General features: G+C 42.9%; 1 long non-coding RNA gene across 1 annotated transcript; it reads right to left on the reverse strand.

Annotated features, from left to right (window-relative positions):
* Positions 1-321: 321 nt before the first annotated feature.
* LOC311424630 lies at positions 322-3,974 on the reverse strand. The gene is made up of 4 exons (XR_014686138.1): positions 3,884-3,974; positions 3,244-3,320; positions 2,162-2,259; positions 322-1,594 (listed from the first exon to the last, which is right to left on the reverse strand). It is a non-coding gene; the product is annotated as an uncharacterized lncRNA (long non-coding RNA).
* Between the last annotated feature and the right edge of the window lie 7,283 nt (positions 3,975-11,257).

The following is an 11,257-nucleotide window of genomic DNA, read 5'->3' on the forward strand; positions in this document are numbered from 1 at the left end:
TTGAATCTCATCTTGCACTGTTCTCACTACGGTCCGTACAAAACCAGGCAGGTCCCCAGTGATGCAGTGACTGGAGCTGCCTTGACAACCCTGCACCATCTGTGCCAGCAGTGCTCCAGCTGCTGGGGTAGCACCTGGGTGCTCCCGGTGGCTGCTGCACTATGCACTAACAGCAAAGGCTACCCCCGAGGAAGGCAGAAGCAGACAGAACGCAAAGTTACCACTGCTCCCTCGATGAAGTCCTTGCTAACAACAATAAGAACACACAAATGAAGCCACATATTTTAAAGGAGATTAAAGAACGGAAAAGTCATAGGCAGGTGGCTTTAAGAAAAACATCCTTTTGTTACCTTCTTTGTTTTACAAATAGATAAATCCAATATACAAAATATAGATATGTAAATACAGTATCAATATGTACATACGGTATTTGGTATTTATATTGTGCTTTTCATTCTCAAGACTCCAACTTGGGTCTTTTACCTTAGTACATATAGACAAGAAAAAACTCAATTTAATGAACCAAGCTCCTAACCAATCATTTCTGCTAAGGAAGTGAATGCATGGGCACTCATTTCCACTGAGGCATCATGAAAATCTCAGTAATTATCACATCCTTTCCAGCTAAGGAATTCTTTCTATTCTCCTATACATTTCACCAGGAACAAGACAGGGACAAAGGATTTGCAGCAGGTTTTCCAGAGACATCACTCCTTCTGTGCCTACAGCAAACCTAATGACTCCAAAATCACTATTCAACAGCTGGTAAGAGTTGATAATTGCGTGACTCCACATAAAAGCCCTTTGCCTGTTGGGCCTGGGTGCTGGTAAGATAATTCATGGATTCTGGCACAGGGACCTTAGCATGGCCCCCCTACTCTCTGCTGGTTATCCCCTGCTGCAGAGTGATGTAGTTTAACCAGCTGATACTACTCCCCCAGCCCCAAACCTCCTGTGGGCAAGACAGACCATATTCTGACTTAAATCTGGAGAATGGGAGCGGTGGAAACATCTTTCCCTGTGCATTAAGCACCTCCATTCATCCCTCAGGATGGCTTGTACCCAGCAGAGGCCTATCTGGCACCACCTCAGAGGATGGCAGTGGTCAATGCCAGGCCTCAGAAGCATCACTACTGAGCAACATTGCAACTGCAGTTGCAGCTGAGCATCGAGCAGCCACTGACCAGGCTTTTGGCCTGTTCCCATATACAGAGAGCTGGTCTGACTATGTCTCATGCATATCTCAGGCATAACACAAGCACGGTCTATGCTGAAGAGGCCAGGGGCAGGAAAAAGCAAACCATTGCAGCACAGTGGTGGAGGGTCTGCCCACCCGCCACGCAGGAGCAGCCTCCCCCAGGGTGGCTGACAGGCCCCAGGCTTGCAGTGAGTGGGCACAAGCTGGTGTGCACCACCAGGTGCAGGAACTGCTTGCTGGTGTGGGTAACAAACAGCCCAGACAGGAATCCGGTGGCCTGGATTCCTCCCCTCCCTCTGCTACCCTCAGCAGCCAGCTGGAGAGGGCTCTTGCAGCTCGCTGGCATTCTTCACTTTTATCCACCCAAGAAATCCTCCAGACGATATGATATCAATTCTGAAAGGAAAAAGTAATATTCTTCAAGTTATTGGCAAAACAAAGCTAGACAGCTCATCCCACTTGCCCTGCAGTTCCCATACTGTGAGATTGAAAAGCGCTCAGCAAGGCATTTTATTGATGGTCACTCGTTTCATTTCCTGAGGGACAGTGGTGAAAATCCCCCTCAACCCTTGCTCTCATTCCCCATGTTCTTTCCTTGGTCCAAATTTCTTCAAGAAACCAGCTACTTCCCAGGTTTATCACGTTCTCTAAGCCCCTGATATTGTTCTGTCAGAGATTTCCAGCAGATGAACACTGATAAAGGAGAGTTAAACCAAGGCCACAGGTTTAAACCCAGCGTAGTGCATTTTGCAGTACTCAGAGGAAGGAAGTGTCACCATCTCCTGGTGATCGCCTTTCAGCTGTGCACAGGCTTCCTACCTCACATGCAATCTCTGTGTTGTTCCTTTATAGAAAAAGGAAAACAGAATGAGAAGGGTTACAACAACCACAGAACAGAGGCAACTCAGCAGAACCCATCCTGGCACAAAGCCCCTCTGAGAGAACTTCTCACTCTGCACCTACTTGCCCTCCTCAAGCCGCTGTTCCTGGAGGCTGGTGTTCCTGCATTATCCTCTGCTCTTTGGCACCAGGGAACATCCAGTCCTTTTCTGTAAGTGATGCTTTCCAGAAAATTAGAGTGACCTTTCTTGCACAGATCCAACAGCCAAAGGGCGGGAGGGGGCAGGAGAAACGTGACACTGAAACATCTCCCAGTGAATAGAAGTGCCTTCAGGCACCGTGTTTAAAGCTGGCTTTTAGTTGACTGAGCTATCAGACTGTGTTTAACAGCAACAGTGATATTTGCAGTAGACAGACAGTTTCTGTAGCTACTGTTGAAGCAGAATGGTTTGCATATGATACTACTTGAAATGAGTACAAATTTTAAATTCAGCTCTTAAATTCAGCTGAAGCTGTGGATGAAGACTACAAGTCATCACTACTGAGAGCACAGTCTCCCAGGTCTTCAGCAATATTCCAGCTAGAAGCTCAGGAGTCACCTCATGCAATGTAATTTTACAGTCATGGAAGGGCTGAGGCTGGCAGGGCCTCTGGGGCCCACCAGGCCCAAGCACTGCCCCAGCAGGGCCACCAGAGCAGGCTGCCCAAGGCCACGTCCAGGTGGCTTTTGAAGGTCTCCGAGGAGGAGACTCCACAGCCTCTCTGGGCAGCCTGTGCCAGTGCTTTTCTCACCTGCACATAAAGAAGGGCTGCCTGGTATTTAGATGGTGTTCCTGTGTTCCTGTTTGTGCCCATTGCCTCTTATCCTAGCACTGGGCACCACTGATAAGTAGGCTTCCACCCTCTTTGCACACTCCCCACAGATATTTTTACTTATTGACAAGATCTCCCTGAGCCTCATCTTCTCGAGGCTGAACATTCCCAGCTCTCTCAGCCTCTCCTCATAGGAGGGATGCTTCAGGCCCATATCATCCTGGTGGCCCCGTGTTGGACTCTTTCCAGTATGTCCATGTCTCTCGTGTGCAGTATTTCAGTACACCATTTCTCTGCAAGGTTAACTACCTAATGTTTTATTAATGAATGTTCTATTCTGTCTTATCTTCATATTTGTGTAATATTAATTAAATTTCTTCACTCTTACTTACCTTTATTAAGGCTTTACTCCATCAGGAAGAAGCGTTGACCGTGAGGTTCTCAACAAATCCAACAATCTGGCATTTTACTGAAAATTTATATAGTTACTTCTGTAAACCATTCTCCCTGGGATTTCTATGGTGCTAAGGATGACTTGTCTGCCAAATACTCTGCTCTTAACACAGGCCAAAATTAATTACAAATTAGCCAAAGTAATCAATTTATTAATCAATGATGAAAAGCTTTGACAGCACAAGGTTAAATTTGCCTGAATAGTATTTTGAACCCTTCCAGAAAGTCATGGTAAAGCAAAACTTGGAAAACCAAGAAACTAAAAATTAAGTGTGAAGCCCTAAATCCAGTAACTCATTCAGACACCTGCTTTAACATAAGAGGAGAATGTGAAATACAAGAAAAGTACAGAAGCCCCAATTCTTTACATAGATACATTGGTAAACTATATTAGCTCCCTTCAAAGAACAGCATCCTGCTGCAACAAACCAGCTTAACATTCACTGGTTTGAGAAATATCCTTCACTGGATGCAAATTTTCAAGTACATTTGCCATTCAACTTTTCTTTATATCAACTTTTCTAGGTAAACACCATTAAGTTTTCCTCTTAGTTGAGCACAAGCTTCAGTTTATTCTACCTGTTGAACTGTGTGTTGGCTCAGCCTGCAGTGACCAGCAACCTGGACATCAAACTTCACTCAAAGCCATAGACTGCCATAGGAGATGCTGCCAAGCTCACATTATCTCTGTGTAATTACAGCTTTTTAGTGCAGTGGGGTGTGATTATCTCAAGCTGTAACTCATTTAGTGCACTGTAATTACAGTGCACTCAGCTTACAGTTGGTTTTGACCCAGAAAGGGTGCGCTCTTGGGGTTATTTTTAACAAACTGTCAGCAGTGCTTATAGGTATTGCCAAGCCTCAAAACAAAAACATCTGAAATTCGACAGGCACTTGACAGTCTTGTTAGTGGATGCCAATGTCAAACGTGTCTGGATATCTCTGAGTACTCTGCTTGTTGCTCTCATTTGTGTGTTTTTACCTGTCATTTCCTGACTGTCTCTTCTTTTAGAAACAGACACCCAGCAAAACAAACCTCAGATAAGTGCTCTGTTGGACTACAGACACTGCAAAGAGTTCTGCTTTAAAAGAAAAAAAAAAAGAAAAAAGAAAAAAAAAAAAAAAGAAAAAAAAAAGTTATTTTATTTAACTCTGGCATGGAAGTCACTTTCTGATTTCTGATTAGAATTATCTAAAAAGATAAATGTGCAGTAAGTGCTGAAGTATAGAAAGCAGACAAAAAATGCAAACTGCACAAGGGAAAAGTCTCATTGCATGCTGGGGAGTTACACCTTTGTGCAATCAGAGCAACAGATGCTTAATGAATGGCCTCAAACAAATACAGATTCCACTGAAAATCTTTTATGACACTTTACCATTACAGATATGTATAAAAGAAACAACACTAAAGCTACCATCAAAGCATTGTTCTTTTTTTTTTTTTTCATTTTTAATTTTAATTGTGTATTTCAATTAATATTTCTAGGTATTACTGTACAAGTTTTACCACCCTGTATAGAACAGCTGCCAATTCATTTATTTTATGGTGGTGGCTTGGGTACACAAAACCCTGCCTTCCAGCCACACAGAATAATCTTTCCTTTTTTCTGTACTAAAAGAGTCTTCTGGACAATCTTTCGCCTCTGTGTTGCTTCCACCAGATATTTCTGTGCATGTGAATACTGATAAGCTGCTTCTGTAGAACCAGAATTGCTTTTCACCTGCTAGGATGGAGAAATTGGTTAAATAAAATAAAATAAAATAAAATAAAATAAAATAAAATAAAATAAAATAAAATAAAATAAAATGATATTTCTTTGATCAGTAGAAATAAATAGTATTATGCATTTGAACAAATCCAGAGGACTGTCCAATGCTTTTAAAGCACATATAATTAAGAATAATACCCTGTGATATTGTGAAAGCTTGGTACAAGCTTCTCTTGTTATTTTGTATACCTTCAGTTTGCAGACAGGGACGCAGATGTGCTGGTACAGATGTAACCACGATTGTCTGTAGCATGATATCAGATCTGCTGTGCTTCTGTTGCAGAAGACAAACATTTCAACTATGAGGACATCAAAAGTCTTGTTCTGCAAGAAGTGCTGACAATCAGTTTTAGTGGAGGTGACCTTGGTATAAGTGGATGCTGCTAGCTGGAGGGGCAGAGGAAGAGCTCAGACTGGTAAGCCTGCTGCAGTGACATTGTGATAGATGGTGGCTGTGGGAAGGGGATTCAGCTACCACCAACTACAAACACAGTGGCTACTGTTTGCACATAATTAAGCCACTCTTACATGTCCCAAAGTGTTGCTGAATTCGAACAAAAGCTTCTGCTGCTCCAGCCCAGAGTGGCTGCTGTTTGAGAAAGCTTTCCCAGGGAACAGTCCAAGCAGATCTCTTGCAGTTTAATGTGCATATTATTAAAGCCCAAGTACGCCTCTGTTTGCTGTGCTGAGAAGTGTTGTGGGCAGTCAGGGCAAAAGAAAATCAGGTTATGGAATCCTTACAGTTTGAGGGACTTGACTCAAAGTAAGAATACATTTGCTCCCCCTTTCTGTCATCTCTGAAGACTGGGTGCCTTTTATTCTTCAGCCCTAAGCCATTATTTCACAAATACAGTTTCTGAAACCAGTACAGAAAACTCTGATTATAGCAGCATGAAACATACACAGCTGATTTTATTGCTAGAGGTCCTGCTAAAATAAATGAATAACTAAACAGAGAAGGAGTGTTTCCTTCCAAGCAGAGGATAGAACATGTGTCATGGAGTAGTTATTAAAACACCAATGTGCATTAATTCAGACAAAGTCACCCGTTAGGTACCAGATGACACAATGACAGTATTTCAATTATTTTTTTAAACTCAACTTTTATTTATTTACTGATTTATTTTGTAGTGGTATTTCAACTGCTAGCAGGTTACAAAAATAAAAATAATAATACAAAAAATCAGTGTTTTGTATTAGGATTCCAAAGATGGACTCTTCAAAGAAAACTTACTTAAGTGTGAGCTGTATCTTGGTGTAAGGTAATACACTTAAGTCAGCTGAAGATTTACTAGAGTGAGATCAGTTTGTCAGGACATTTCTAGAGATGGACTCTGCAATTCAGCTGCTGGGGAGGCAGACTAAGACCTCTATTAAAGTCTCTGTTTTGGATGGGTTGTCCCAAGCAAATAATCTTTCATCGCTAGCAGTGTTTACATGCCTGTTTACCACGATACTGATGGTAATAAATAAATAAATAAATAAAGGTGACTTGAATGTGGTTGTTAATTCTGGACCAGCCTGCTGCAAAGATGAAAATACCCAGGGCAGGGGAACCAGAAAACAAGAGAAAACATGAACCTGAAGCCCAGTGAGAAAAAACTTGATTTGATTGGGAACAGAAATGGGAGCCCATTTCCCACCCTGTCTTTCTCTCCTCATTAAGCTATGTCCAAGCTCTTCCTTGACCCCAAAATGCTGAATTTTCATCTATATCATGCTCTTCTTAAAGGAGTAAAGAGGAAGGAAGGTGCCCAAAAGTCAGGTTAGGCACCTGTGAGAAAAGGGAATAAGTCCTGGCATTAGGAGAAAGCTGGGATTTCAGGAACACCCCCTGCAGTATGTATTTTAGTGGCTAGTTCCTTCAGCCCATCTTATCAGCACACAGGCTTCTCTTTGTCCCATTTCTGAACTTCCAGCTCCCCATGCTGAAAGCACTGATTCCTACTTTCAGGTATGGATTTGAGGATCTAGCTCTGGGAATTAAGTTTTGTGGATCCAGGATCTTTGCAGTAAGAAATACATAAAAATGGCACGCTGTTTACTCACTGAGCAATCAGGAGCCACATAAGAAGGAACCTTAATGCTCTTTGGCCATCCTGCCATACGTAACACTGCATCAAGGCCCTTGTAACATACAAGAACTACTGAAAGCAACTGTTCCCACCTGGGAACAGAGATTTCTCAGACCATCCCAGACTACTTATTTCTTGCATTATTTCCTGCATTTCGTTTTCTTTGTGTGAATAAGAAATTTCCTCTTACAAAGGAGGCAAGTGCCTAGCACATCTGCTGTCATGCTTATTGCCTTCTCTTTGTCACTTCTGGGGAATACATTCCAGCTCTTCACCCAGTTTCAACTGACTTGAGTAATGAGCAGTCTTATTCAACGTCTCTGCTGCTCTCTGCCTTGTGTTTTGCTTTTTAATGAGCTGAGAGGGTCAAATTATTAGCATGAACTTGCTCCAGTAGCTGGTGTGACTACCCGTACTTACAAGCTACGGTACTTCACTGGTGCCAATTACAGACGGGGTCCTAATTTGCTCTCCATGCCGCAGTCAGTATCCCACTGCCTGATGACTTCATACAAAGCCTCTGCGAGCGTCTCTCTCCCCAGCAGTTCTGACCCAATTGTGCCCTCCTCCTCCTCAGAAGGAGTCAAACATCTCCATCACATTACCTAACAGCTCCCAGGCTCCCTTCACCGAGTAACGCAGTCAGCCTCGCTCTGCCACACACACGACACAGCTGGGCACTCGCTTCCTTTGGTCTGCTCAAGGCTCTGTTCAGATCCACACTGCGTGGTACAGAGCTTGCAGACCAGGGGGAAGAAAAATGTTATTGAAGAGCTTGAAAAATTAACATTGCAGTGAGAGAATGGGAGCTGATAACCTGCCTGAATTAAGCATTTTAAATGTAAGGCAACAGAAAGACTAAAAAACACAGGTCCCTTTCTTAGACTACAACTTGAAGGGTCTTCTAGCTTGACTTCCCATTTTTAAATATTTGGTCTGTCTATGGAAACACCCCAAATTGAGAAAGGGCTAAAAGTTAATGTGAGAGATGCATTTGCAGACCCTCATTGGTTTTCTGCACTTACATGACACACTCCTGCACATCTCAGGCTTAGCCCTGTATCTGTAGGTAAATGAAGATACCTGATATTCCTCCTCACCTGTGTCAGCGGTGTAACCGAGTTATCCATCAGTGTCACATCTGCTATTGGTCCAGTTATCACCCAGCCAGGCATGTGCCGTAGTGAGGCATCCTTTTGGCAGACGTGGCCTTTCTTTACCAACTGCACCTTGGCACACACTTCCTGCTAACTTAGCAATAATTGTTCTTTTCAGGCATGTGTGCCTCTTGTTTGCCTTTCCAAGCTATCACATTTTTCTTTCTCCCTGGAAACCTATGCAGGTACATAACTAAATCTGCATGTGTGGATTTGCAAAGAGACCAAAGGAATGTTCTCTGTTTAGAGAGTAGAGTGGCAACAGCATCCAGGGAAGTCTGATGATTTAAGCTGGTTTCTGTGGTCTTAAGAACATGGTAGACGCTTTAGGCTGATGCAAAATGTTTAGTGCCAAGTAATACGTGTGGTCCTAATCGAACCCAAACAAGTTAGCATTTAAAAATAAAAATAATAATAAAAAAGTGAAAGCATCTTCATATAAGTCTACTATTTGAAATGAGATTTTGACTCAGGACAGGACAGGACTGGCAATATTAAACAAATAAAACTTCTGACTGAGTAAGGTGGTGTTTGGTTACCCGTCTAGGAGAAAATATTAGCAGAAGATGGTGCTGCAAAAGCATAAAAAATCTGTATCTATCAGTTGTTAAAGCCTAGAAAGGTCATCCAGGGATCTGCTGAAAATACTACATTGCTCTTTATTAAACTGGATAATGCACACAAATGCTTGTCCCAGCTGTACTGGACATCCAGAGATTAATATCGGATTGCAGCAGTTGTCATTGTAAAGCTTTTCCTCCAAAGATCAAAGGGCTCCAGCCATTCATGGATGAGACCATACAGTATTCCTCTGGCAGGAGGAATGAAGCACAGGTGAAGTGCAGAAGTGGCAGTGAAAAGGACCGCTCTGAGCTCTTGCTTGCACTGAAAACTGTGGTGGAGCCACGTGCCATTTGTGGTTTCTCACAGAGCCCTTTTATCAGCAGGAAACAAAACACAATAGCTGCAAGAGAAGGTGCTGTGCCCTGATCTTTTTTCACAACACAAACACTTCTACTTTTGAAATTTCACTCCTGACCTTGGGCCATACAGAGAGCTCGCTCCATCTCTGTGCTCCGCAGCACAGGGCAATGTTGGACTCCCCGAGTCCCAGAGCACACATCTTTGGCCTGGCACAATGAACACAGTCTCAGCAGAAAGGCAATCCTATATATAAGTTAACCATATAAACAGCATTTTTCTGGCCAGTCAGAACCTCATTGGCAGGACCTCATTTTTCTCCCACATTTTTTCTACATAGGCACAATTAGATGCTCACCGTGAAAAGAATATACATTTGAGAATGCTGGGGCTATGTTCAGTACTGCTCTGTCCCCGGTAGTCAGTGGGCTAACAGTGAGGATGGATTTTCTTTTGGTCCGACACAGGATACAACATAATGCCTGATCAGATAGCTACATGCTAGAGTCCATTTTCACCTCTCTCTTTGTTCTTCGCCTTTCATTCTCCACTTCAGCTTCCATCTCCGCAGTTAATTTTGTTTAGTCCTTCTGCAAGCACTTTATGTAGAAAGAGTACTGAAGCTACCAGTACCCTGTTAATTGAACTCCCTTCCTTTGTTCGTTGTGCCTGGAGCACTCTGAAGTAACGGGAGGCTTCTGATGATTTTGTTGATGACTGAACATTACCGGTTCCTCTACATTGCTAACACCATAAAAGAAATCATAGGGATGTAACCGTCCTACAACAACGATTAGCATAGGAAGCTGGAGGGCATAGTCTTATGGGAAGAGCAGTTGTATAGGAGAAGGTACTTATGTGGCACACTCCTGTAGGTGTGAAGGAGCTTGCTGCTTCAGGTTGTAAAGCTGATCTGTAAAGACTCATGAGAGCACTTGGCATCTTCATGTTTATTTTTCCTATCCATGACCAGACTCACATTTTAAATTACTTTCCTCTTCCCTTCTCTCTGCCCTCCCCCTCAGTATCCAGATGCTTTCAGCAACATACTTGCAGCTCAGCGTTCTTGCTACTCCCTCTTCTGTTTCTCGTCTCCCATATCTTTTAATTCCCATTACTAATGAAATATTGTGAATTTTGCTTCCATTCCATTTGAAAAGTGGTTTTTTTTTTTTTTTTTTTTTTCATCATGTCACATTATGGTTATTTTTCCTTGGGAAAACCTCAGTTTTCCTGCATTCCAGATTCTTTTCTCAAAGCACCTGAGTCAAGTCCCGTAGCTTTATCCAGCACTTTACAGGTCCCAGTGTCAGCGCTCTCCAGTAATTCCAGTCTCCTTGCTGGGTGCTCTGCACCTTTTTGCCCCTCTCCACCACCTCCCCATTGCTCCTGGCTGTTCTCCAGTTCCTGTCTTGCTGCTGCCAGGATTGCTCCAGGAGAAGGAGCCCTGGGAATCCCTGCAAGGCAGCCTTGTTGCTCTCAGCCCTGGTGTCAAGTACCACAAAGCCTGCATCAGCCAGAAACAGCTGCTGCAGGGCTTTAGTCCCTGTACCTCAGCTCAGGCAACATATGTGCTTGCTGCAGATCAGATTTCCTGGGAATATGGGTACCAAACACTGACAAATCTTTAAGGAGAGCATGTTGGCTGAGCTATCACAGCGATTTATAACCTTTTCAAAATGGTCTATTGTCAGGAGACAAGAAAATAGTGGATTTCTGACTTGAGGGCATCCCCCTGCCAAGTATCAACTTCAATCTTTAAAGCAGTAAAGCACCAGAGAATTTATTTCTAATGTGGACCAAAAATGTATTTTCCATTATTCTTGTTTTCAGAAATTTATCTTGCTGATTTTTAAAGTACAGTTGAAATTGCTTACATTTTTGTTCTTCTTGACAAGAAAGGAGTATAACTGGCTAAGGAATACCTCCCCAGCTCTTCAGGCAGCATAAAACTGGTTCCTGTGCCCCAACCTGGTCACCCCAAATGCTCTCCCAGTGTTGCTGGTCCCTGGCTGACATATGCAAGTTTCT

This window comes from Aythya ferina, assembly GCF_964211825.1.
Source record: "Aythya ferina genome assembly, chromosome: 1".
Classification (NCBI taxonomy): domain Eukaryota; kingdom Metazoa; phylum Chordata; class Aves; order Anseriformes; family Anatidae; genus Aythya; species Aythya ferina.